The following is a 26524-nucleotide window of genomic DNA, read 5'->3' as shown; positions in this document are numbered from 1 at the left end:
TACTGAAAAAAGTACTAGGGATAGAGAAGTACTTGCAGCACTCCATTTCAAGGTGATGTGTGCTTTATGAAAACAATGCAGGAATATCACATTGGGGATAGTATCACTCTGCATTGGTAACCACAGGTGCTGATCAGTCTGAGTTGAGCAACGGGGGTAAACGAAATAGACTTTGCTTGCCTGCAAAAGTCACTATAGGTGTCAAGCGTTGGCAAGTAGTTGGGGGTTCAACTGAAATCAATGAAGGAAAATGTGCAAAAAGTACAATATTTGTTACACAACACTTACCAGATGAAATAGCCCCCTCAAGCTTTCACGTGAGTGCTCATTATTTCACAGAATAGTTTGATGGAATTAGTAGATGTCTGGAATTAGGGTCTATGCTATAATAGGTTAATCTTAAGAAGTTGCTTAGGGCACCACTAGACGTAGATGACCTAATGGGTCAGTTTGGCTCCAAAACCTTTAAACCCAACTCCACTATAAGGCAGAGCTGCTAAAACAGAAGTTTGCCTGTGCTGACATGAATCCCTGAGCTGGCTTTGCTGGTGAATACCTGGCATACACAGTTTTCACTTTTCTGGGAACAGGATACTGATAATATATTTTTGATCTCCACAACATGTACAAGTACTGATGCATTATAGTAGTCATTGGCAGTGAACGTCCACATTATTTATTTATTTATTTACGCTGTTTGCAGGGATGGAAGCGTGAGCAACGAAAACAAGAAAACAAATCTCTCTTACATCAAAAATGGATTACCACATCCAATTCGAAAGTGGGAAGTAAATGCCTGGGTATCAGGGGGAAGGGTTAGTAGGAGCGATTGGAAGGGTGATGTCTGAGAGGCATGGGAGGAACCCCTCACAATAATAAGTGGGTGTAGGAGATGGAGCAGAGTGCATAGTAGAAAATCAAACAGTGAAAGAAACCCCAATTTGAATAAGCAACCAAGTCCAATTGGCAAACATTGCATAGCAGAAACATATTTATGGCATGGCCCATAGTGGTAGAAATGGGTAGATGTCAGAAATCTGGCCAAGAGGGGTGAGATCACTACTTCCTTAAACATCCCACTTGGAGCCTTTGGTAGCCAATGAATGGGAAGGAAACATGTGGTTCTATCGCAGGCTTGTGATTCCAGTGCAAATGTGTTACACCTAGCTAAGCCACACACTGCTCTGAAGAATGTATGCTCCCCTTTAAACAACTATACCACGTATGACTGCTCAGTAGTGTGAAGGCCTACAACAGAGAGGTGCATGTAACCTAGGGATCACCCGCTCAAAACTCTGCATGCCAACTGAAGTATTAGAAGTTATTATTACTAAACTTACTTGTTTTAGCAACTTCAGAGGGGTGGAAACTAAATGTCCCCTTTTCAATATGTGATCTACATATTCATCACAAACCTGGCAACTGGAGTTGCCCTAGGCAACACTCCAGATCATCGGTTTCTAGCCTGCCTCCAGCCTGCCTCGGCCTTACAGAGGGAAAAGACCATTTCAAACTAGTCTTGGACCTACCCCAAATTTGGCAGACCAACCTGAACTGCTAGCTCACCTCCCTTCTGCACTAGACCGCAATCAACCCCAGACCTGTTTCAGGCTCATCAGTGATGTGTTGTTTGGGTCTCTAGGCACAGCAAGTGTGGTGGGCCCACTGGTCCCACTCAGGATTACTTTAGAAAAAGTCAAGAGGGTTGCCTGGAAGGTTTTGAATGAATCATAACCATTGGTATCCTTCTGAGTAATCTTCCAGACCACAGGCCGTTGTTATTCAGCCATCCATGCCATTGCAGAGGAGAAGTTTCATATGCAAATAAGACCTGGTCCCACCTGAAACTGCTAGGTCACACCCTTTCTACTGAAGACTACAATGAATCACTCACATCTTCTGGCCATCTTTAATGAGATGGCAGGCTGAAGAACAATGATCTGGAGGGTCCCATAATGCTGAAGTGAGATGATAAAACAGCAGGAAGGCTATCCCGTTGAAATTGAAGCTTGATGATCCTAAGCAAGGGAGACACCTCCCAGAGGATGTTCTGCTCCTTAAACCAATATTAGCACATGGAGATCACCATCAACCTCCTCTCAGCCAATCAGAATGTTCAAAATGCAGTCAATAACCACTTGCATTGACTGAATTCTAAACATTCTGTTTTCAAAAGCAGACATGGAAACAATAACTCAATTTCCAGGAAAGATTTCCTTTAACTCAGGGAGGATATTTGTTTGGATGCAGTATCCTACTCAAAGCACCAAAGAGAAAACTAAAATATAGGAAAATACTTTCACTTTATTATAGGGAACCCGCTTTACTTTTATACCACACCTAATCAGGGACGTCATTTCACCAAAATGCCTGGGTTAGCGGGAGTGACATCAAACAGCCCTCGACCTCTGATGACGGAAGTGGCATCACATAACATTGTTCCTAAGTAAGCTATGAATTTTATGGTTATAGTACTATAATGTGATATACATTTCATACAAGAATGGATCACCATATGTATCATTAATATCAGTGTGTATAGGCCCATATTAGCAAATTACTGTGAATGCAAGCAGTCGTCCAAGGCCAAATGATAATGATGTGTTATTATATAGCACTTACGCTTAAGCGCTTTGTATAGAATAAATATACATACAATATCACCCAACCTGTGTTAGTACTCATTTATCGACCTCAGAAGGATAAAAGGCTGAGTTGAGGTGTTTAAGAACAGACTAAATCAGTGACTGACCCCCTGAAGTGTGCCTGAAATAAACCTTTAATGAGTCTAGCAATTATTGTATAGAATTCCAGAAAGTCAAACTATTTGTTATGACTATTCTTTCTTATTTAGGGTCACTTCTCAAAGTGTTACACTTTTGGAACCCCCTGTTTTTTTTAGGAGGTCTTAACAAGAAAGCCAGCCACTCCAGGAACAAAGAGCCACATGGCACTGGCCACAGCCCAGGAGCTCACATCTAAAAAGAAAACAAAAGTTGTTCATTTTCTTTAGGGGTAGCAAGGGAGGCCACAGGCATTTTCTTTAGGGGTAGCAAGGGAGGCCACAGGGGTAGCAAGGGAGACCTCAGGTGACCTGGCGACCCCCAAATGACATCCCTGCACCTAATATATTTCCATGTTAGAATTGTTTCAGTTTAACCAAGTTTGCAATTAAAATGCTTAGTTTATGAAGATAAACTTGCTATATAAAGTCTACAAAATAAAACCACTTTTAATGTATTAACACATTTTGTATTAACGTTTTCTTTACTTTCCAACCAAATATCCAAATATCCAAAACATGTTTTGTTACTTCCACTATGTGCTGTAGACCTCGGGAGAGGTCATTATTCGTTGAGATAATTACCCTTTTCCAATTTATGGCCCTCAACATCGCTGGGGCCATTACTTGGTGATGGGTCATTAGTCACAATAATGACTGTTCCCTTGGTCTAGAAGCCTATAGTAGATGTCACATTTAGCCTTAAGAAGACACCACCTCTTAAAGAAGGTTCAAGGGTTTTTGTTATCAGCTTAAAGCGGGTTAATTTACTAGCCATCCCTCTCTCTCTCTCATCAACCTGTGGGCTTCCGACACTCTAGCCCAGTCATCCCTGAATTTAAAGATGGTCACTAGAGATTGGTAACCCATACTATATACACTCTTTCTGGCTAGCGGTGAGGTCCTAAAAGCAACAGCCTTTTCTTTCTGACCCCCTCCAGGGCCTTCAAGGTGGAACTTAGCCTGGTGTCCCACTGGAACTGTAATGGCTTTTAAACCAAAAATGTGTGCCTTCCAAATATCCAGTTCTCATTTCTCCTTCTCACCTTCTCTATTTTCTCTCCCTCTTTCCTCTGTCCCTCTGACATTATTCGCCTACTCTCTACTCCTTCCCTCCACTTCCTGCTGCTCTCTACTCCCACCACTCTCTACTACACTCTACTATTATCCACTACCTCTATTCTCTACTACTCTACAATATGCTACACTCCAACCCTCCATCGCTCTCACTCACTCTCATTTAACTCTTGCAGTCAACTTGCTCACACAGTCTCTCATTCCCTACTCTCCCACTAAATCTCACTCACTTTCTTTACTCACCACACATGCACTCTCACACCCAAGCACGACTTTCTCTCATCAACCAATACCTCACCTTCAACATTCTTTCCGCTAGCCACCTCCACTCTTTGCTCAACTGTCCTACCACTGCCTGGTCTCTTGGTCCGCCTGCTCGTCCCTTGACCTCAATGGAAAACCTCATTATCTCTCATCCAGCTCATTCCTTTTTATGCTCCTCCTCCACCCCTTTCCATTGGCTCGTGGGTGCATCCATATGTGCACGTTACACAGGTGTGAAGCTATAAAGCACTCTCTGAGCCCCACCCACTTTTCACAAGTGGGTCTGCTGGTGTTCGACAGTAGCAGGCCGGGAGAGTATGTCAATGTCAGTGTTGCAGTTTGTTGCAAAAGAGCATTTTAAAACATTTTTTTTATTTTATTTGGTTTATTCAGACCTTTACAAGCATAAAAAAGCAAACATCATAAAAAACACGTTGTTGAATACAAATATATACAAAGTTCAAAGTTGATTCACAAAAACCTTTGCATTATTAATTAATTACTAAAGAAATGTAAACAATTCTTCAAAAATTAGAATAAGATCAAATTTGCAGGTAAGAAACCTTTTAATTTATCAATTAACGATTCCCCAGGATTTTATAAAAGCTGCCACAGCTATACCTTTTGAAGGAAAAACAGGATACTAACATTTTTTCCAATGTTACTTCACGTCCAACCAATTTAGCACACCCAATACTTTTTTATAATACGATAATTTCTTGGATCGCATGGCTGGACAATCCATAAACAAATGTCTAGCAGCAGGAGTGTTGCTAGGTCAGGAAAAGATCAGGGCAGGGGCGGATTGGCCCGTCGGCCGATCGGCCCGTGGCCGAAATACTTTGGCCTGGGAATGGCTGGGCCGGTTTCATATGCCCCTTCTGGGGCCGGTTTTATTTTATAAATGATGTTGCCTGCCATGCCGTCGCTGCGCAGTGGCACGCAGATGGATGTATTCATGCGTGTACACTGCACATTCATCAAAGAAAGTAAACACTTAGTTTCTAAGTGTTTACTTTGCTTTTATGAATGAATGCAACACAATAGAGGCCGTGCTGGAAGTGTCACCTCCGTGGCGCCAGCCAGGAGGCAGGCAGCCCCGGCCTACCCCTGCTCCGGCTCCCTTAAGAACAACAACAAATGGTGGGGTGGGGGTGGGTCAGTCGTGTGAGCTGAGGCTGAGCTTGTGAGCCTCGAGTCCAGTCCATGTTTGCTTTTGCAGGCGTGCAAGCTACCTGGGGTGGGGGGAGGGGCTGGCCCGTGGCTGCATCCTGCCTGACTCCTGACTTGAGCTCCGTCGTCTCAGGGCAGGTCCAGGGGGGCTGTGTGGCTGTGTTGCTATAGCAACAGGCTGAGGCAGCCAATCACGTGCGCAATGTGGATGTCCCACGAGCATAATGGGCTGGGTCACGGTGCGGCCACCATACCCCAGCACATGCTGACTGAGAGCAGATTTGGACTCCAAGGAAGGAAGTGGTGACTACGATGGAGGGACTGCTGGAAGACTGTGAGCAGGCCTCAGCTCAGCGCTAGGCAATATCAGTAAGGTTGGGTTCTAAAAATATAATATGAGGTACACCAAGCCTGTCTTTTCTTGGTGCAGCTGCTGGCTAGCTAAACTCCATTAAATCGCGCCTTGAAACACTTGTGTATAAGCGCATTGTAAATGCCATATCATAAATGCTGCCCTTTTTTCTTGTGCGGCAGTGGTTAGCTAATGGTCATTTACCAGAACAGACACGTTGTAAATGGCAGGGTTTTTGTTAAAGTACGGATTCAGGATGGTTCATTGAGTGTGAGATTATGCTTTAGTGCATCGCCATGGTAGGGTTTGCTGAGGGACCAGGTGGGCAGTGCTGGAAAAGATAGCTCAGCGGGTTGAGCGCTTGCGGTTTCAAAATGTAACTCACTCCTACTTTTCTTTTATGTGCATCCCAAAGGTACCGAAGCCCAACTTCTGGTAATGCCTGCACTCATGTGTAGAGCCAAGAGACCGCTGCTATACTAGACATTTACATTAGCTGCCGCTGCAACAGTGCATTGGATGACACAATTGCCCGGGCATTTCGTCTTGTTCCAACATGAATTGCAAGGGCCAAACCTTATGGCAGCCGCCCCTAAGTGAGATGAATATCCCTTACGCCTGGGTGGCTGCAGCAATGGACTGCCAGTCTGTGCTTGCAAATACATAAAACCGGACAGGAATGTTTTTGTGAAAGTAATGGGGCCTTCAACGTTCGTTTTGCACAGTAAATTATCGTTTTGCTGCTGGTTAAGCGCGGACCGGTTGGAGCACCATGTGCTCTTTCCATAGAGTGTGCGTGATGTTCTGGATTTGCCTGTTGGTACGGCGGATGGAGTGGCTACAGTTCCTCTTGCTGACCGGTACACACACTGCAGTGTGTGTATTGGGGCTTTCGTGCCCTTGTTGGCTGGATAAAGCAGGTAGAGGTTGCGAGGAATGTATCCTTTGTTCTATTTGCACAAGGACATCTCATCCAAAGATGACCGAATAAGACAATGTTATTGCAAATGTGTGTTCTCTTTTGAGGGACCTCAAAGCAATCTGAAAATATGTTTCTGAGAGGAAAACGTTTTTCTTGATTATGTATCAAGGAAAGGGAAAGTAAATATACGGGTTACATGGTAAAAGCATGCACTCTTGTCCTTAATAGCAAGAGCCCCACGCTAGGGACAATCCTAGTTCGGTTCCTACTGTTATTATGTTACTGGCTATGAGGGGCGTTTATATTTGACAATGTTACACGCCTATAAACGTTTGTCAGCAGAGAGGGGGCTCTATCCGTGGGCGGCCCTAATTTTGTTGGGTTTGTGGTGCTGACTACTCTTCTATGCACACTTCTGCGCCGCTGTCTTTTTCCATTGTCACAGCCTTGTTTGTGCTTGCTCTGTCAGATTCCAGTAGTGCTTTTCTTTACTGCTTGCTTGTGTCGTGGTCTGTTGATGGTGTAGTGCTCCCACGCACGTTGTATGTATAGTTGCACTCGAGAGAGCGTGAAGGGTAAATTATCTGGACATACAGATTTTCCAGGGTACTGGGTGCTTAGGCATAGCTGGGTATTATAACACGCATTGCACTGTCTGTCAGGGCATGTTTGCGCTATATGTGCTCAAATTGGTTTGGTAACGAACGGGTATAGTAACAGATCACAATTTTAATTTGTGGCGCTTTGGTGCAAGGAAAATGGTGGCGAGTGACATAACCTCTATGGCTGGGGGAGCTTTTACAGCTGACAAAGAAGCAGTTCCGGCAGTTGTTTATAAAGATAGCGAGTGTGGATTAATTTTGCATTAGGAGAAGCGTAGTTTACTTTTGGCAGGGCCTTAAGTGCCAGGCTATTATGCAAGTCTATGCAAAAAGGACGAGCATACTCGTCCTTGGCACTTTGATAGGAGCAAGAATTACTAAAGTGCCAATTGAAGACCATGCTGTTGGGTGCAATTCAGAAGGGGCATGAGAGTTATGAAAGGGCATTATTTTATGAATTGCTGGGGGAGTATGTTTTGAATGCGGCGCGCAAAGGATTGGATTAGCTGTTGGTGTGGACACGAACAGTTTACAGTATATCTTCCGCCAGGGGGACCTTTAAACCGGCAGCATTTCCTTTTTATGTTTTAGAAATATTTTGCCCAGTCTCGGTATTGAGAGAAGCAATAAATGCTGGGAAGCGCACAGATTTCACGGTTGTGGGTTATAACGAAAGAGTGCAGCCGGACAGAAACGCATTTATGGTACAGTGGGTTTGGTTAGTTAGTCACCAAAGGTTCATTGCAAAGTTGGCAAAGGGGCCAGGGATCTGCAGGTTCGAATCCCAGCAAGGCCATCTCAGCCTTTCATCCTTCTTGGGTCGATAAATGAGTACCAACACAGGCTGGGTGATATTGTAGGCATATTTGTTCTATTAAAAAGAGCATAAGCGTAAGTGCTATACAATAACATATTATCATTTGGCCTTGGTCGTCTGCTTGCATTTACAGTAATTTGACAATATGGATCTATAAATACAGATATTAATGATACATATGGTGATCCATTCTTGTTTGAAATGTAGATCACATTAGTGAAATCATAACCATATTTTTCGTGGTGTACTTAGGAACAATGCTATTTGATGCCAATTCCTGTTTTGTCAAGAGGTGAAAGGTCATGTTTCATCGTTTCCCAGGATGTTACTTTCGGGTGGGGTCAAATGACATCACTTCCGGTAATGTCATCAGAGGTCAAGGGTCGTGAGGCGAGTGGTGGGCCACTTTTTTGAGGCGAGGGGTGGGCCACTTTTTTTTGGGTGTCCGGGCCTATTTCTTGTCCCAGTCCGACCCTGGATCAGGGGCTAAGCTAATGTCGGGACTGGTGGGACTCGGGGCTAGCTAGCATTTTGGTTGTAGCACCTGAGCTTCTATCCAGGGCTACAACCAAAAGACCTGGGGCTATAGCCCCCTTAAACCTCCCCTAGCAAGTCCTCTGTCTAGCGGATTCTAAGAACTCTGCTTCCATGCAGAACCTACAGGCTGACTCAGATGAGTCAATCTGCCCTCTCCTTAAATGTATCTCTTTCGTAGGTAGTAAATTCCATCATAGCCGCATTATAAAATAACAACAATGCAGATTTAGAAACAATAATGGGTATGATGCAGTCGTTTGCCTTGGTTTATACTCGTGGGAGAGCATTTACATTGTTGGCCTGTCAGGAGCAATGTTCCGCTGGCTCTGAGTGTGCTGCGGCATCTCTAGCAGGTGGGTTGCTTGTTCCGTCCTGCACAACAATGATTCCCAGGCTTTCTAGTTCTGAAATGGATGAGAGAAAACAGTGGACAGCAAGTTGTACGGCAGATATGGGATGATCAAAGGGGCACTTCCCACTTGCAACTAGACATGTAAAGGAGGAACAGAGACTGGGGACCTCCAAACTCCCTCACCCTACCACTGGGGCAGCAGTGGCTCTGGCAAGCATCCATGTAGGCCTCCTGCACCAGGTTGAGAGTGTCCCCATCCAACACAACGCCTGACATGGTTATATACAGACCTATGTATTTCTTTTACAGGCAAGACATGTACACCCATAGTGAAGAAAAAAAGAAACTGCTACGTACATTTGAAATAAATAACCTATTTTTGGGGCTTCATATGACTTATAACAGACAAAACCTACTGACATTGCCAACGTTTGTTATAATGATTCACTGACAGATTTTCTAACGAAAGGTGGGACAGGAACGTTGCTGTATGTAAATCACTTAGAGATGAGATTCCTGAAATAAGAAATTATTCCCTAGTGGATATCCCTTATGTTAGGCAAGAATTGATATAGTAACACTGTGTGAGACTACACAATACTTGTCCACTTGGTAGTAGGTATCCCACCTTTTGGTATAATGCTGTACTACACAAGTTGGTAGTTTGACTGAGCAGCCAAGAGGGGTAAATGTGAACTGTAGAGCTGTAGCAATGAAATTCGCTAATACAAGTAACCAAGTAACACTTGCACTCAAGGTTTCAGTTATAAATAGTTATTTATTAATTTAACATCAATTTGTAAATAAGCGTTCTTTACAAAGGGTAAGGTATGTAACAATCAAATATACTTTTAAATACTTTAACAAATTCAGTACAAGTTAGTGGATACTGTTTGGATATGCATATTACACACTTCCTACACCCGGAGGTGACTTCATTCACAAAGACAGTCATGGCATTTATATATCACTAGTTCTACTTTGCAGATTCTGAGGGTGCAGAAAGGAAAGGTTAAAGGAAGGAAAAAGGTTAAACAGGTTCTCAGGGCATGTGAGTATACTTAAATCTTCCAATGATATCTATAAAAGCCTTTCCCAGTAATAAGAGTTTAAAACAAGTTATCACCTATGAGGGACAGCAATATCAAAGTTGATGGACTAGAAGAGTCTGCAGCGAGCCAGGACAGCCAAAGTCAATTGGAGCACAGTCTGCGGAGCTGAGGCACTTCTTAGGTAATAAAAGTCTTGCACAAAGTTTGAGAGTTTGTAGAAATCACTTGTAAGGCCACAAGCTGTGAAGACTGTGAAAAGCAGAGTTGGAATCACCTCTAAGGGTAAGGCAATGCAAGTCTCAAATGAGAAAAGCACAGCTCAAAATGCACTGAGGTAAGTACCCCAAGTCTAAACAGTACCAAGTCTAAAAGAGTGGTCCAGCTGGATTCTGTCCTTTTGCAGAGCCTCAGTCGTGGGGACAAGAGGGAGGAAGTCTGTGGGGCTCCTGCTGCGGCAATTTGGAGGTTGTCACTTTTTCAGATCAGCGGCACTTTGCGGTTTCAGCACTTGGTAAACCGCACCACTGCAGATCTCAGATACCGGTTGGGCTTCCTTCACTCCTTGGGTCCTGCACTCTGGTGAGGGTTCTTGAGCTCTGGTAGTCTGGCTTCTGGAGGGTCCTTAGGAGACTCCTGGAGCTTCTGGCCAGATTGCAGATATTTCACTTGACTATAGATTTCTCGACCCCTGGCACTCGGTTTTTGCAGCAGCAAAGAATTACAGCTAATCAGGGAAGATGGACCAGTGGAGTTCATCTCAGGGTTAGCTGGCCCCACTAACCAAACGGAAGAACTTGTCCCTTCCAGAGCTTCTCTTGTTGATCAGAAAAAGCAGTTTCAGCACAGCAGCAGGGCTTCACCGGGCAATTCAACGGTCCAGGAGGATGCAGCAAGCTTTGTTCACGGTGTCTTAATTGGATGTTCTTCCCAGTGGTTGACTCTGCCTCTAGTCCCAAAACCCTCGCCTTTTGAGCAGGTTTCTCCAATTCATACCCAGCCTCGGCTGTCAATCACACAGCAGTCAGGACAGCCAGCCAATCAGGACTGGTTGCATTCAGGCATAGGCAGGTTTCAGGACTGAAGCCTGCCAAAGGCAAAAGGAACAAAGGGCTCAACTTGGCTTCAGCACACAGAGAAAAACCCAAGAAAGACCTCACAAACAGAAAATATAAAAAAAAGAAGACTGGGCCCATTTTGACAAAATGGTCACCGATGGCTGCTATACTGCAGCTGAGGATTCAGCCTGCGGTAGAAAAGCACAATGTTAAGAAAATTAAACCACTGTCACCAGCCATTTAATGTAGTGAGGGTAACATAAAAAATGTTACATGAGAATGTAGGATAAGGGACTACTAGGTAATCCCCCATCTCTCCACATAAACCTGGATGTGCTGGACCTACAAGAGAAAAGGTAAGTAAAGTATATTTCACTTTACTATTCCTGGGAACGGTAGCTCACGCAAGAAAAGGTATTTAAACCTTATGAGAAACCTAAAGGATTTCTCTGTGACACTGCACTGAAGGTGCTGTGTGTCACCATACAAAAAGTAGATGCCTATGAAGTTTGTCAGACCACAAGAACAAAAGAAACACATAATCCAAATCAGGTCAAAACACATGAGAGAGTGGAAAAAGGGCTCACTCACTCCAGGGTTCAAATTAAAAAGTCCTAAAGTCCAGCAAAAGAGCTGGGGGTCTCTAAGGTTGAAGGGAATTATCACAGAAATGAGAATTCTCCCTAATACTCGCCCCCCTAGACTAAGGGACAGGAAGATTTAATCCACTCCTGGATGAATCTCCTATTCCAGTCTGTCATACTTTCTGGAGAGACCATCAGCAGTTTGGTGACACCCTGACCTGTGTTCTATGGTAAAATCAAACACTTGGAGGCTGATTGACCATTTGAACAATTTTGGATTCTCCGCCTTCATCTGCCTTAACCATCTCAAGGGTTGTGGTCTGTCTGAATAATGAAAGTAGAACCATACAGGTATGGCCTATACTTCTTCAAAGACCACCCAATGGCAAAACATTCCCATTCTATAGTTGCCCACCTTGTCTCCCGGTGCTTCAGATTCCTACTGATGAAGCAGATAGGGTGTTCACTGCCTTTCTCATCCAGTTGGCTCAAAACTGTACCTATCACTGTGTTAGAAGTATCTGTTTGTACAATGAAGGATTGGTTGTAGTCAGGAGTTCTCAAGACTGGAGCTTGACAAAGGGATTTCTTCAGTCCTTCAAAAGCCATAATGCACTCCTCATTCCATCTGACCTTCTTGGGGAATTTGGGTGAGGAGATCACATTCAAGGGAGAAGCTATGGTCCCATAGTTCTCTATGAAGTTTGTGTAATACACAGTGAGACCTAGGAAGGCTCTCACTTGGGTCTGAGTAATAGGGGTGGCCCAGTCTTGTACAGCGTGTACCTTGTTAGGCAATGGCCTTATTTCACCTCCTTGTACCTCATTTCCAAGGTAGACCACTTTACTCTGACCAATTTGACATTTAATTGCCTGTATGGTCGGATGGGCTTGTTCAAGAGCCTGCAAAACATATCCTAGGTGGTGAAGATGCTCTTCCCAAGTGGGGCTGAACACTTCATAGAAGTATGCCATGCAGAAGTCCTCTAACCCATTCAGAACTTGATTCACCATCCTCTGAAATGTAGCGGGTGCATTGTTGAGTCCAAAAGGCATATCCTTAAACTAGTAGAGGCTTCCATGGGTGGAACATGCAGTTTTCTCCTTGGCATGGTCTGTCAGAGCTATTTGCCAATAGCCTGAGGTCAGGTGAAATGTACTGAGGAACTTGCTGACCCAAGTTTTTTCACCAGTTCATCTGTCCTGGTTAAAGAATGGGCATCCGTTGTGGTGACTGCATTGAGAGCTCTATAGTCCATACAGAATCTCAGCTCTTTGGTTCCTGCTTTTGGTACTGGTACAACTGTACTAGCCCATGCACTTGTAAACGGCTCAATAACCTCAAGATCAAGAAACTTCTTGACCTCTTCCTTTATGTGGGTTCTGACGTGATCTGACATTCTGTAACCCCTGCTTTTGATAGGGAGACTGTCACCAGTGAGGATATCATGCTGGCCCCAAGGGGCCAAGTCTGGTGTCAGTGAAAACAGGGAGGCAAACTGATTCAACAGAGACTTGCACTCCTCCTGTGTTGCAGAGTCCTCAGAGTAGATCACGGAGGTGCTCACTCTCCTCCTCCTCAGAGGCTAGAAGCAAAGCTCCTAGTTCTGGTCTGGAAACATAATCCTTCAGACGGTTAGTTTGATAGACCCTAGGGGCCTCCCTGGGGTTGGACAAGTCCACTAAATAATTGACACCTCCAAGTTTACCCACAATCTTGAAGGGTTCAATCCATTTCCATTTGCCCTGTAAGGCCCTTTGCCTTGTAGGTACCATAACCAATACAAGCTGGTCTGGAGTAAACTCCACCATGTTGGCCTTCTGGTCATGCCAATGTTTGACCAGAGCCTGACCTGCTTTCAGGTTTTCTGAAGCTTCTGTCATCATCAGTGCCATCCTCTTCCTGAGGCTTAGCAGATAGTCAGTGACTCTCACTGACTGTAGGGAAGGAACACTCTCCAACCCTTCCTTGATCAGGGCCAAAGGGCCTCTGACTGGATGCCCATAAAGAAGTTTAAAGGTGCTTAACCCAACCCCTGCTTGAAGGACTTCTCTATAAGCACTTCCCCACTTTCTTCTAAGGGGTTCCTCTAAAGCACCTATCATGCTCTTCATATTACGGTTACCCTGAATATGCCCTGCAGGCAGCCCATCACCCCTGACCATGCCCCGCAGGCAGCCCACACCACAGGGGACCACCCTACGCCCCTGGACATGCCCCGCAGGCAGCCCATTACCCCAGCCCATGACCCGCAGACAGCCCATCAACCCTGACCATGCCCTGCAGGCAGCCCATCCACCCTGACCATGCCCCGCAGGCAGCCCATCCACCCTGACCATGCCCTGTAGGCAGCCCATCGCCCCTCACCATGCCCTGCAGGCAGCCCATCACCCCTGACCATGACCCGCAGGCAGCCCACACCACAGTGAGGACTTTTTCCACACAACTTGCCTGGCGCAGGCGGAGTACGCGTATTGAAGGGGGTACGAAAGTTGATTTCCACACATTTTGGCTGCCACAGGCAGGGTACGCGTATCAAAGGGGGTACATGGGGAGATTTTCACGCGTTTTGGCTGCTGCAAGCGGGGTACCCGTATTCAAGGGGGTGCGCAAGGACATTTTCATGAGTTTTGGCTGGCGCAAGCTGGGTACGCGTATTCAAGGGGGTGCGCAAGTACATTTTCATGCGTTTTGTCTGCCTCGAGCAGGGTACATGTAGTTTTTCACACGATTACAGTGTAGCGGGCCTGTAAGCTGGTCCAGGGTTAACGCGGCCCTTTTGCGCCATATTGGGGATTTCGATGGCTTTTCCTTGAGCAAGGGGCGTTCTTGTTCGCTGCGCCACGGCTCCAAATATGCGGTGTGACAGAATGCTGTTTAGCGCACACAGCTGGCGCACGCTCCCTCTCTGCGCTGCCCGCGTGCGCTGCTTCTGTGCTGAATTCTCTGAATTACACCCAAAATCTTTCACTAAAATCTTTCTTCCCCAATTGCTTACTGACACTATCCATGGCTCAAAATGCAGAATACATCATCATATTATTTACATTCTCTGCTCACAAACACATAAACTATTTATGACCTTGCAGGCCATGTTTTCCCCATAGGAGCCACACTATATCCTCCTGCCCTCACTTCTAATTATTTTGCTTCCTACTTCTCCTCTAGAAACACCAAACCACAGGGGTTCCATGTCATTTCATCGCGGGATGTTTTTTCGCAGGGTTTTTTTACTGCAGATTTTTTTATGAAATAACTCATCGAATTTTTATTTTTTTATTTGTGGGAGGGGTTCCCACCTAATCCCTCCATCTCCTTCTATTTTTTATATATTCCTGAACACTCACACCCAATTTATATATTTTCTAACTCCCACAAAAAAATGTGGTGAGTTTTTTCGGCAAGAAACGTGCGGTAAAAAGACCCGCGAAAAAACATCCCGCGATGAAAGGACGTCGTACCAACACTGGGCACCCTGTCCACCTTTCTATTTCTCCTTCCCCGTTACTCAATCTTTCCTCCACTTATCGCTCCTACACTATCCTTCCTCTTCCACTTTCCACTCAGCTCTCCACCAAACCTTTGTTCATCTTAATCTCTTTCAGCCCATACTGCAGTCTAATTGACCAGTTCACACCACAAACTATTAGGGAATGTGCATCTGTCATCTCTGTTCAACTCACCATCCTAGTCAACCTATCTCTTTTAAACTGGCCTCTTTCCAGCATGCTACAAAACTTCCAAAGGCATACTTCATCTAAAGAAACAAAGTTCTGACCCATGCAACATCGACTTTTACAGAGCTGTCTCCCTCCTTACTCATCACTCTAAAATCCTTGTGAGTGTTGTCTTCAACCTCATAGTCAACTGTCTCAAGGTACACTTACTTGCTGATCCCCTCAATCTGGATTCCGGTCCAAGCACTGTTCAAAGAATGCCCTCAGCCATGTCACCAGCACTCTTACTACTGCTCACCACACTCACTTCTCCTCCATCCTATTTCTCCTATGCTTCTCTAAAACCTTACTCTCTGCTCTCGTACTTAGCCTACTCCACAAACCTACTTCTTGGTAAACACCTGTACTCATTTGGTCCCATAAATTATCAACTTTGTGACACACACACCCTTTGCAATCTACTTAGATTCACATCAACCTCCACCCACTGTCACCACCCTGGATGACCTTCTATTCATAATCACTCTCGCTTTAAATTCATGCTACTCATTTATAAATCCATCCATCGCCTTTCCTCCCACTACCTCGCGGACAGTCTCACTGTATTCCCCCTCTGAAACTCTTAGCTCCTTGTTTCTCTTCAACCTATCAACCACCCCACCCCTCTCCCGCGCCCCTGCACCTCCTTTCATTTATGCTCTTTTTCTCTACTGGCCTTACTCCCATCAAACACTCTCCTTAAGCAATCAAATCAATCTCTTCAGTGGAAATCTTCAAATGTACCTTCTGACTATCTCAGAGTGGAAGGAGCCCCCGTCAGTCCCTCACATTCCATCCAAATAAACCACTCAACCATCTACTCTTGCATTCGGCCTCTAGGACTGCACTCTGTCAACTGAAAATATGTAATCACTGGCCTTAGGCCCTCAATATAAAACAAGTGCTGTTTTGTCCCCCAGTCCTTGTCCCTGGTAGAAGTGCCCACTCTTATCCCATCAGCATCTTGTTTTCACCATTCAATTTAACTATAAAGGGACCCTATCCAAGGACGGCTTCTGCTGTCTGTTATTGCCTCGTTTTGTGTCATGTCAGTTTGAAATGAGACCCTTGTTGATCAATAAATACAAATAGCCAATGATGTATGTTTTAATATTTTTGTAATTTGTTTGTTTCTGTCTTTTGAATTTGCCTGAAGGTTTTCATTCTAAATAAAAGCTTTGTTGACTGACTATATACAAATACAAAATTTGAAATGCTCTGCACTGGCTTGTGGTGTAGATGTGCACAGCATGCAACACGCTATACCTACTTTTATGGTTGGTGGCCAAGCTTTCTCTCTTCAGGCCCCAGAATGTGGAAATCTGTACAACTCCAGATGTATTACCATTTAGAAAACAAATTAAAATATGGCTTATTTTACAAGAGCCGCATGTCTTACTTGTTAATTTGAGTATAGAGTTGTTAGCACCAGGATGCCTCAGAGTAATAGATTGTGTTATAAATGCCAGCAAACATATGCATAACCATAAGCATTTGGCATCACTGTCTGGTTCCCCTTTTTAGCTTAACTTTGCAAGAGCTGTTCCCCTTTACAAAATCAACCTAGCCATATGTGCATAACAGATGTCTATACTAGTACATATAAATGTACTTCCCAAGTTCCCTCTTCCTCCCATTCTCCTGGTCAAATGCTGTTTCACCATCCCAAGTTGTGAGAAACCCTGGTGTTCTTTTCCGTTTTGCCTTTGCCACAACGAGTGAAATGTTTGTCTTTCTCTGGTGAACCTGGTCTGCTTTGGATCAGTACACTCATATAAAAGAATCTCTTCTCTGTGGCTAGGGATTTTGTAGCTAGATCAGTGTCAACACTAATGCTATGAGCCTGTATGACTTTGCATCCGTTCATAATACATGGGATAATCTTTGCAAAAATTCTCTCTAATTGTCTAGAAACCTATATCTTTGATGTAAGTCATTTATAACGTGCCTGTACACAAGTGTTTCTAGGCGCAACAAGACAAGGAAGGGAGGACAGATTGAGTACAAAACAACGATCTTACTGGGCCTTGTTTCAATCAGATAATGCAAGTGTGGAGGGGGAGAAGTGCTAGGGGGGAAGGTGGGAGTAGAGAGTGCAAAGTAACTGGATAGTACAGCGGGAGGTGGCTCACAAGTGCAGAGAGTCAGGGGACAGTAGGGTTGCAGATACAGTCCATTAAGTGGTTGGGAGGCCCAGCGGCAGTGCAGGGCAACCGGTCGTGCAGAAGCCTGGTCCCGTAAATTCAGTGGGTGATCAGGTAACCAGTAGGCGCAGCAGACAGGGACATCAGCAAGGGAGAGGAAGAGAGAAAGCGGAAGTGAAAAGGAAGGTCTTGAGTTGCTTCAGGAACTTTAGGTGGTCCTGCTCAAGTTTGAGGAGGCGGGAGCCAGAGGGAGGCACCATCCGAGGACAGAGATCTACCACCACTCTCTGCCTGGAGAAGCATCTCACCATCAGAGAGTTGGTGGTGGATGAGCAGAGGGCTCGAGAAGGAAGATGCTTAGGTAGAGAACATTGGATGTAGTATGGTCCCTGGTCCCAGAAAGCCTTGTGGACGATGCAGAAGGTCTTGACCTTGATCCTCACAGGGAGCCAGTGGAGAGATTTCAGGGCTGGAGAGATACGATCCCTGGGCTTGAGGCCAAGGACAATTCTCACAGTCCTGTTCGGGTTTGGTTGTAGAGGCAGGCAGACTTAGAAAGAGACTGTTGCCGTAGTCCAGCCTAGAGTGTACCAGGGCTCTGGAGGCAGTGAGATTCTGGGTTAAAATGAGAAAAGGAAGAATACCTCTGAGGAGGTGCAGCTGATACTTGACTTCTTAGAGACATCAGAGATGTAATGAGAGAAGGAGAGGGTGGAGTCGAAGATGACCCCAAGGTTTTTAGCCTCACAGGAATTAACAGGTAGAGGGCCCAGGGTGGCCAGCCAGAGAGAGAAAGGGAAGGCTGGAGCAGGATCCCCAAAGAGGAGGATTGCTGTCTTACTGGCATTACGGCAGAGATCGTTGGAGGCACACCATTCCTGAATAGCAGACAGTCTGGTATGAGAGAAGGGGCAGTAGAGGCTCAGGGCAGCCTGACAGAGAGCTGGGCGTCATCCACATAACACTGAAATTTAGAGCAGAAGGTAGAGATGCGGTGGGCCAGAGGTGCCAGCTAGTGGTTAAAGAGCCAGGGAGAGAGGGTAGACCCCTGGTGAACACGACAAGTAGAGAGAGGGATAAAAGAGAGGAAATACCCAAGTTGGACCCGGGAGGGTCGATCAGCGAGAAAGGAGGTCAACCAGGCAAGGGCCTGACCAGAGATACCAAGCGTGTCAACGAGATGATTGAGCAGGATGGCGTCGCTTACTGTGTCTAAGGATAGAGCAAGGAGAATGAGGACAGAATGAAGGTTAGAGTCAAGATTGGAGAGCAAGTCTTCACGTGTGTTAAGGAGAGCAGTTATCAGGCTTCTGGCTCCTCCAAAGCCAGATTGGTGGTCATGGAGACAGCCAACAGATTCAGTATGTATATTAAGCTGGCAGATGGCCAGCTTTTCCAGGAGTTTGCCCAGGAAAAGATTGATGGTGATCAGGCGATCGTTTGCCAGAGAGGAAGGATCGGTAGAAGGCTTCTTAAGAAGGGGGTGCACAAGGGAGTGCTTAAGGGGACTGGCAAAAAGTCGTTGCAGAAATCGGCCCGAGCTGGAGCATGGGTGTCAAGGTGGTATGCTTCTTTTCTTTAAAATACTATTGGATATTTTCTTAATCATACCTATGGGTTAGGCTCTTTGGAAAATACTTTTTTATGGAATAACAAACATTTTGCTTAATAATCGAGTTATAGCTCAAGTTTGTTGGTATAATAAAGGCATTTGTTTTATGAAACACTTACTTGAAGATAGCATACCAATTCCTTTTTCCACTCTAATGTTTAGGTATAAACATGACAACACAATTGCTGTGGAATTTCTATACCCTCTGAAACAAGGGAGGTGGTGTGGCTCAAATGCTTTAAACATCTGTTAAAGCCAAACTTACACAGACTTGTTTATTTGTTGAGCATCAAGCATTCCTCTCCCCTATTACATTTATCTAGGTCTTCCTTGAAAAATTCTAAATCAGGTTGGACCTGTTATTCACCTAATGCTGACTTCACTCACATGATTTTTTTATGCAAGGCGGAATTTTGTTTTTGGTGTGATGTCTAGAACATTTTACAAAAAACATTGAAATTCAGTACTCCTTTACTCATTGATATGATATGATATGTTATTTATAACGCGCTTAATACTTAATACCCAGAGGTTTCTAAGCGTGGATCCGGGGATTGAACCTGTGTTGCTCTGTGTGGTCTTGCTTCCAAGGTGAGCATGATGCCCCTGAGCTATTCTCCCGAGATGATTGCCAAACTAATACTAATACAGACTAATACGGAAGCACTGGCACTGTTAAGAATGTGCCGGTGCTCCTGTGAACCCATTCCCATGCAGTCCTATGGAGCTCCACGGGAATGGGGACTTCCCGAATCCACCTCCTGCTATCCCGGGCCGCCGGGACTTGTAATGTCCCATTGGCACCGCTATAGCAGGCGGCAGATTCACTGTTACAAGGACGGCAGCAATACACCAGTAGCACTGGCGGATTACCGCCATCCTCGTAATGAGGCCCTATCTCATGCAAATGGAAATGCCTATTGTATTTGAAGGAATTGTGTTTGTGTCACAAACTCCCATCGCTGTCACTTTGGACCTGATGGAAGATTCCAATATGGAACTCAGCCTGCACCTTACCTTCCAAGATGGCGCCTGCTATGGACTGCGAGTTAGTGTTTTTGCCCTTTCCCAACATGGTGGCACTGTTTCTGGTCACGCACCTGTCACTACGGTTCACGCACCTGTCACTACGGACACCGCGCTCCCCGACACCGGAAACACACAAGCAGGTACTTAATCCACCCGCAGAGAGATTCAGCGCGTCTCAACAGTAAGGTATTTCTCACCTCTTAGCGCAGCGCTCCTATATTTTTGTTCTTCCTTGATTTCCTTGTCTTCCTTGTTATCCTGTGCCTTTCTCCTCTTTACTAGTTTAGAGTTGTTCCTGGCCTCTCCTTCCACTCTGGGCCCGTTTTCAGTGCTTCTCTTTGAAGTTGCCCGCTTCTCCTTTGTGACATTGCAATCCTGCTGGATCCTGGATCCTTACTTCTTCTGCCTTCCTGGCTCTACACATATTCATCAGTTTGTAGGTTTTTTTCCCCTCTTAGGAGAGTTTTCTTACTTTTGCAGGAGTCTTGCTCTGGGTGTCACCCAGCATGTGTCCCTGCTTATGGGCAGTGTGGCATTTGGCGAAAGTAGTCCTTTTCTTCAGGACTCCAGTCTGCGGCAGCAACATCGCCAAAAACAGACTCCTTTATCCTCACACCTGGTCACTACCTAGGTGAGCCAGAACCTGACCGTTTGTTTCACACGCAGAATTGAAAAATGTATTGCTAAGCCTGCTACTGAATAAGAAAACTTTTGTTTCAAATGATCAATATTTCATGAATGTTTTGCTAGTGCTAATTCTAGAGTCACAGTCTTTTAGCAAAATATATGAATTTTGTGTATTGGTGGTTGACACTAGGGCCTGCTCTTTACGCCCGTGTTTGTATTTTCAGACTATGCTGCGTTACATCAATTTAAGGGTCTCGGGGGTGACAGTGAGCCCGATGTGGTGCTGTGAGGTCGTGTGACTGTGGCAGTGGTTTGCAAGGCCAGAATGTTCTTTGCTGTGGTGCCTGCTGAGATCAAGTGTGAAGAATCTCCACAAAAAAAGTAATTGAAGCAGAGGATTTTATTGAGATCAAGGTTTAGCCCACCTGCTCTTCAACAGCACTATCATAATAGTTTTTTCTCTCTGCGTCTTTCCCCTAGCATTCTATGTTCTCTGTTCCATATTCCATGCAGGGTTGGGGGAGGTATGAACAAAGAACAGAGAATGCTACACACCTTGCCCCTTTACACAAAATACAACAAAATAGGATGATAATTATACCATATTGTTTCAACTGGGAAAAACAAATTATTCAGTATAACTAAACACACAGATGACTAAGTGATGGTTGAACATAAAGAAAAACAAGAGAGTGTAGTACATGCATCTAAGATCTAACGGAAACATCTAAATTTTGTATGCAGGAAACTATAAATATGGCACACATTTTTGTTCCTGGTGTTTCACAGTAAATAGGAAATGACCGTTTTCATGAGGCTGAAAATGGAGAAACAAAATATAACTCACTTAATCCCTCAGATATGAGGGCTTTCCACAAACACGTTTCATACGGTTACCAACCCTCTCATCCATGGTTTTCTCTTTCTCAGAACTGAAATTTGTCTCTCTATTACTACTTTCTTTAATGGAATTGGTACTCCTTGGAATGTTCTTGTAACTCTTGCACACCCTGTTCACATTCCACTCTGACGGCACCATGAAACCTCTCCAGTCCTTGTATAGGTTCTGACCAATCCACACATCTTCCAGCAACTGACTGGGGAAGTTTAATTCTAACCCAATCACCCATTTTCATACAACATTCTTTAACTGCCTTCCTTATATCAAGACAGATCTTGTTACTCAACAGTCTGTCAGAAAAATTCTTCTTAATTTCCTTAAAATCAATGTCCTTTTTACAAGCCCGACTCAACCATGAGGGACAAACACTCATATTGGACTTTCTGCCCCTCAGCATTTCAAAGGGAGAAATGCCTGTGGTGGCATGTGGTGTGAACCTATGTACAACAACCGTGTCTTCAGGAGCCTTCTTCCAATCACAATTCTCCACAATGGCATCCTTAATGCTATTATTTATGACTTTATTAAATCTCTCAATGATTCTATTAGTCTCAAGATTATAAATGGAACTGGTTTTGTGCTCTACCCCATTCGCTTTGAGAAATGCATCAATTTCATCTCACACTTGTTTGACGCCATTGTCTGTGATAATGGTTGTGGAATAACCTTCCCTTTTAAAAATGGCATCCAAAAATGCAATAATGTCTTTGGAGCATATATTCTGTACCCATGCAATTTCCACCCATTTGGATAATATATCAATCAAAGCAATAAAGAACCTCATTGTGCCTTGACTCCTCACAGGACCCACAATGTCTAAACCTACACGCTCCCAAGGCATGATAGGAATGGACATGACTGTCATAGGTTCATGTGTTGTGGTGTAACCTTTGGCAGAATCTTCACATCTACCACAATCTCTAATGGGACTCTCTACCAGCAACTCAATCCCAGGCCACCAATAATCCTGTCTAATGAGCTGTTTGGTTTTTGTCATACCTTAGTGGCCCTTGTGTGTTAACTCTAAAATCTTCTTTCTCACACCAGTTGATGGAAACATTGTGTCGCCCTCAACACAAAACTCTTGTGTATTTGTTAATCATCAAAAACATGCCTGACAGACTTCGATAAAGTTCCCTTACTAATTTAATTACCTTTCACTCCACTCTCAATGCACTCTTTCGCATCTTTGAGGACTTGTTCCTCTGCTGTAGCCTCCTCCCATTCCTTTTCGGACACAACTTCTTGATTAAATACAAAACTTGTGTCATGATGCCCGCTCCCGGGGAGCAGGTTCAAGCCCTGCGTCCCCGAAAGCAGACAACCAGTCCCCAACGAAGGACCCAGCAACCCCATATAGGGGCCCTTTGGACAGTGTCCTGGCGCCTATGGCGCCAGGCTCATTATGGGAGTGCTTGGGTGCACTTACCTGATGCAGACCATGCTGCAGGATCCCGGCTTCCTTGAAGCCTGAAAGGAACTACTTTACCTGTGGGACTAATTTACCATCCGGGCGTGGTCGGGGAAGGATACATACCTGATTGGAGGAAGGATACATACCTGGAACTTCTTCCAAGGCTATTTAAACCCCACCCGAACAGCCACACGTGCTTCGCGTTGTTCTGCATCTAGCAGCTGGACGCTCACCGTGTCTGCTCCTGCATCCTGACTTCTGCCACGCCTGCCAGCATCCTGGATCACCTGCAAAGGAAGAGAAGAAGAGAACAGAAGAAGGAGAAGTCCTTACCTGCTAAATCCGCATCCCAGAGACATCTCGCCGACAATCCTGAAAAGGAAAACTTTTATTTAAAAGCTCATCGCGTCAATCGCTGCAGCGCCGCATTCCATTCACCTTTACAGGGCGCCTTCATGTTCAGCAGTGATCATCCGGATTCGCAGTCACGCCCCAGCACCTAGGGAGAAAAAGACCAGAACAAAAGGTGAGAGAGAGAAGGGAATAAGGAAAGCTAAATCTCCATGTTAAGACTTACCTGTTGATTCATTCCCTCTTCATTTCGGGTCCGCGCCGCATCCTGGCATTTCCGGACCCCGGCCCCTAAGGGGAAAAAGAGACATCAGCGTTAATGAGCGAATGAAAAGACATTACCAAAAAAACGCTCATTAAAGACTTACCTGATTTCTACAAGGATTTCACCTCTCATCTCGGGTCGGTGCCTGTTCCCCGGCATTCTGTACCCCGGCCCCTATGGGGAAAAAGACACTAGCATTAGTACATTAATGCATGGATACAAGGGGAACCTCTTATCAAAAAACTTACCTGGAAGCCAAGCAAGTTTGGTTCTCACCAATCCGAAAATCCAGTGAAGTAACTGGATACCAACACGCCCCTGCATCAGAAGCAGGATGGAGAGCTCATCCTTCCAGACCCTAAGGTGAGACGCTACGAGGAATCACAGAAGGGTTTCGAGGAGGGTGAGAGGGGAAAGTGGGAGGCCAATTGCATTACCCCGCAGACAGTTAATCCCCTATTTTCACCTACAGAAGGATACTTCTGCGAGCCAGACAAGCCAGATTTGGGGGTCCAGTCCGTCTTCCGAACCCTGCGCATCACCTTAGAAGAGGTCACAGCAGCACAAACCAGGCCAGCGCCTCCGTGGGAGTCAAGTGAGCATAACAGAACGCGAAGCCTTCCTACAAATTCCCACCCAGGTGCTATGGAAAGTTCTGAGACTAATCAGTTGGCCCAATTACTGGGGGAATTACGGGCCAAAGTACATGCCGCTCGTCAAGAGACTAATGCCCTCAGGAATGAATTAATAATATCAAAGGAAAGAACTGATGACCTGGCCAGACAGCTTTTGCAAGGTCAAGCTGGGCAAACTCCTCTACCCGGTTCCGGAGGGAACCCCGCTCCTGTGGTTTCCAGTAACCCTGTGCAGATTAATCTACCTGGAAACATGCCGTTGGCCCCACCCGAACGCTTTGCTGGGGACCCCAAATGATTTGCCGTATTCATGAATCAGTGTCGTTTGCACTTCCTATGCAGACCTGGGGCCTTCCCTAATGATCAGACCAAGGTAGCCTTTGTATTGTCATATCTCAGCGGCTGCGCTGCCGATTGGTCAGTTCCACTGGTTACCCAAGATGACACGATTCTCCGTGATTTTCAAAGGTTTCAAGCAAGCATGGAAAGGTTATTTGCTCGACACTCTCAGGGGCAGGCTCTGGATGACGAACTTCTATCCCTGCGACAGGGCAATCAGGACCTCCTATCCTATATTGCAACCTTTAATAGACTAATTGTGGAAACGGGATGGCCAGAGGATAAAAGAGTCACGTTGTTTTATCGAGGCCTACGCAGAGAACTTAAAGATGTCTTGGCCCAAGTTGTAAATCCGCCCCAAGAATGCACAGTTTATATAGACTTAGTGGTCCAATTGGATCACAGACTTCAAAACAGAAAAGCAGATCGGTCCAGGTTTGAGACCCGGGTGTTGGTCAAGACCCATGCTAACCCCAAGGGAGTTGATGTCTCTGAGCCTATGCAAATTGGAGGGGTTAAAGGCCCCTTAACTCAAAAGGAACGTGAAAGGAGGCGGCAGTTGAAATTATGTCTTTATTGTGGGAATTCTGGACACTTTCTACGAGATTGCCCGGCAAAACCGCCCCGAAAGGCGGTAGGAGCCGCTGATAAAAACCATGAAGACTCTGTTTCGGGAAACGACTCCGCCCGACAAGTGTAGGGGTCCGCTTGCCGAGCTTGAAAACTAACTCTCAGACCTCGCATTTCATTGTGCCAATGGTTCTCGTAGATCCAGAACAGCCTAAGCGATTGCATGCAATAAAGGCATACATCGATAGTGGGGCTATTGGAAACTATGTGGATCGTGAATTGGTCTCTAGAATTAACCTCCCTCTCCGTCCTAAAACCAGCAAAGATGTCATCACCACAGTCGATGGAACTGAAATTGCCTCTGGACCGGTAACACATTCCACTACTGAGGTGACTCTTATTGGTCCTGACGGCCACCGGGAGGGTGTTGTGTTTGATGTAATCAAGGCTCCACAGTTTAAGGTTATTCTTGGAATCCCTTGGTTAGAGACACATAATCCTCGAATTGATTGGCGAGCTAAGAGAATAACCTTCCCGGATTGTACACAAACCTGCTACCCAGAAAACCTGAAGATTAATCTAGCATCTGTGACCTCTGCCTCCATGCAACTAACTCCGGAATACCAAGACTTTCAGGACGTCTTCCAAAAGGAACAGGCCAACACGTTACCTCCTCACAGATCGTACGATTGCCAAATCGATCTGGTGCCCGGTGCACAACCCCCTTGTAGCAGGATTTATGCCCTTACCGAACCTGAGAATCTGCATTTGAGACAATATTTTGATCAATACCTAGCTAATGGTTTTATTCGCCCGTCAAAGTCCCCGGCATCCTCGGCTTTGTTCTTCGTGCCCAAAAAAGGAGGCGACCTTAGAACTTGTATCGATTACCGCGCATTGAACCAGATAACAGTTAAAAACCGTTATCCTCTGCCTCTGATCCCTGAACTCCTTGACCAGGTGAAGGACGCATGCATATACACCAAGTTAGATCTCCGGGGGGCTTATCATCTGGTACGAGTTAAAGAAGGCGACAAATGGAAAACTGCCTTCCGTACTAAATACGGATTATTCGAGTACCAGGTGATGCCTTTCGGATTGTGTAACGCGCCGGCTGCCTTCCAATACTTCATGAATGATGTCCTTCGGGAACTCATCGATGTTTGTGTTGTCGTATATATCGATGACATTCTGGTGTACTCCTCTTCGGAATCTGATCACAGAAAACACATCAGGGCAGTACTTGAAAAACTGCGCCAACACAAACTATTTGCTAAATTGGAGAAATGTGTTTTCCATACCACAGAAGTCGAGTTTCTAGGTTTCATCCTGACACCCAAAGGAGTCCGAA

The sequence above is a fragment of the Ambystoma mexicanum genome, chromosome 3p (genome assembly GCF_040938575.1).
Source record: "Ambystoma mexicanum isolate Mex_15411 chromosome 3p, UKY_AmexF1_1, whole genome shotgun sequence".
Classification (NCBI taxonomy): Eukaryota; Metazoa; Chordata; class Amphibia; order Caudata; family Ambystomatidae; genus Ambystoma; species Ambystoma mexicanum.
Note: the sequence above shows the minus strand (reverse complement) of the source record.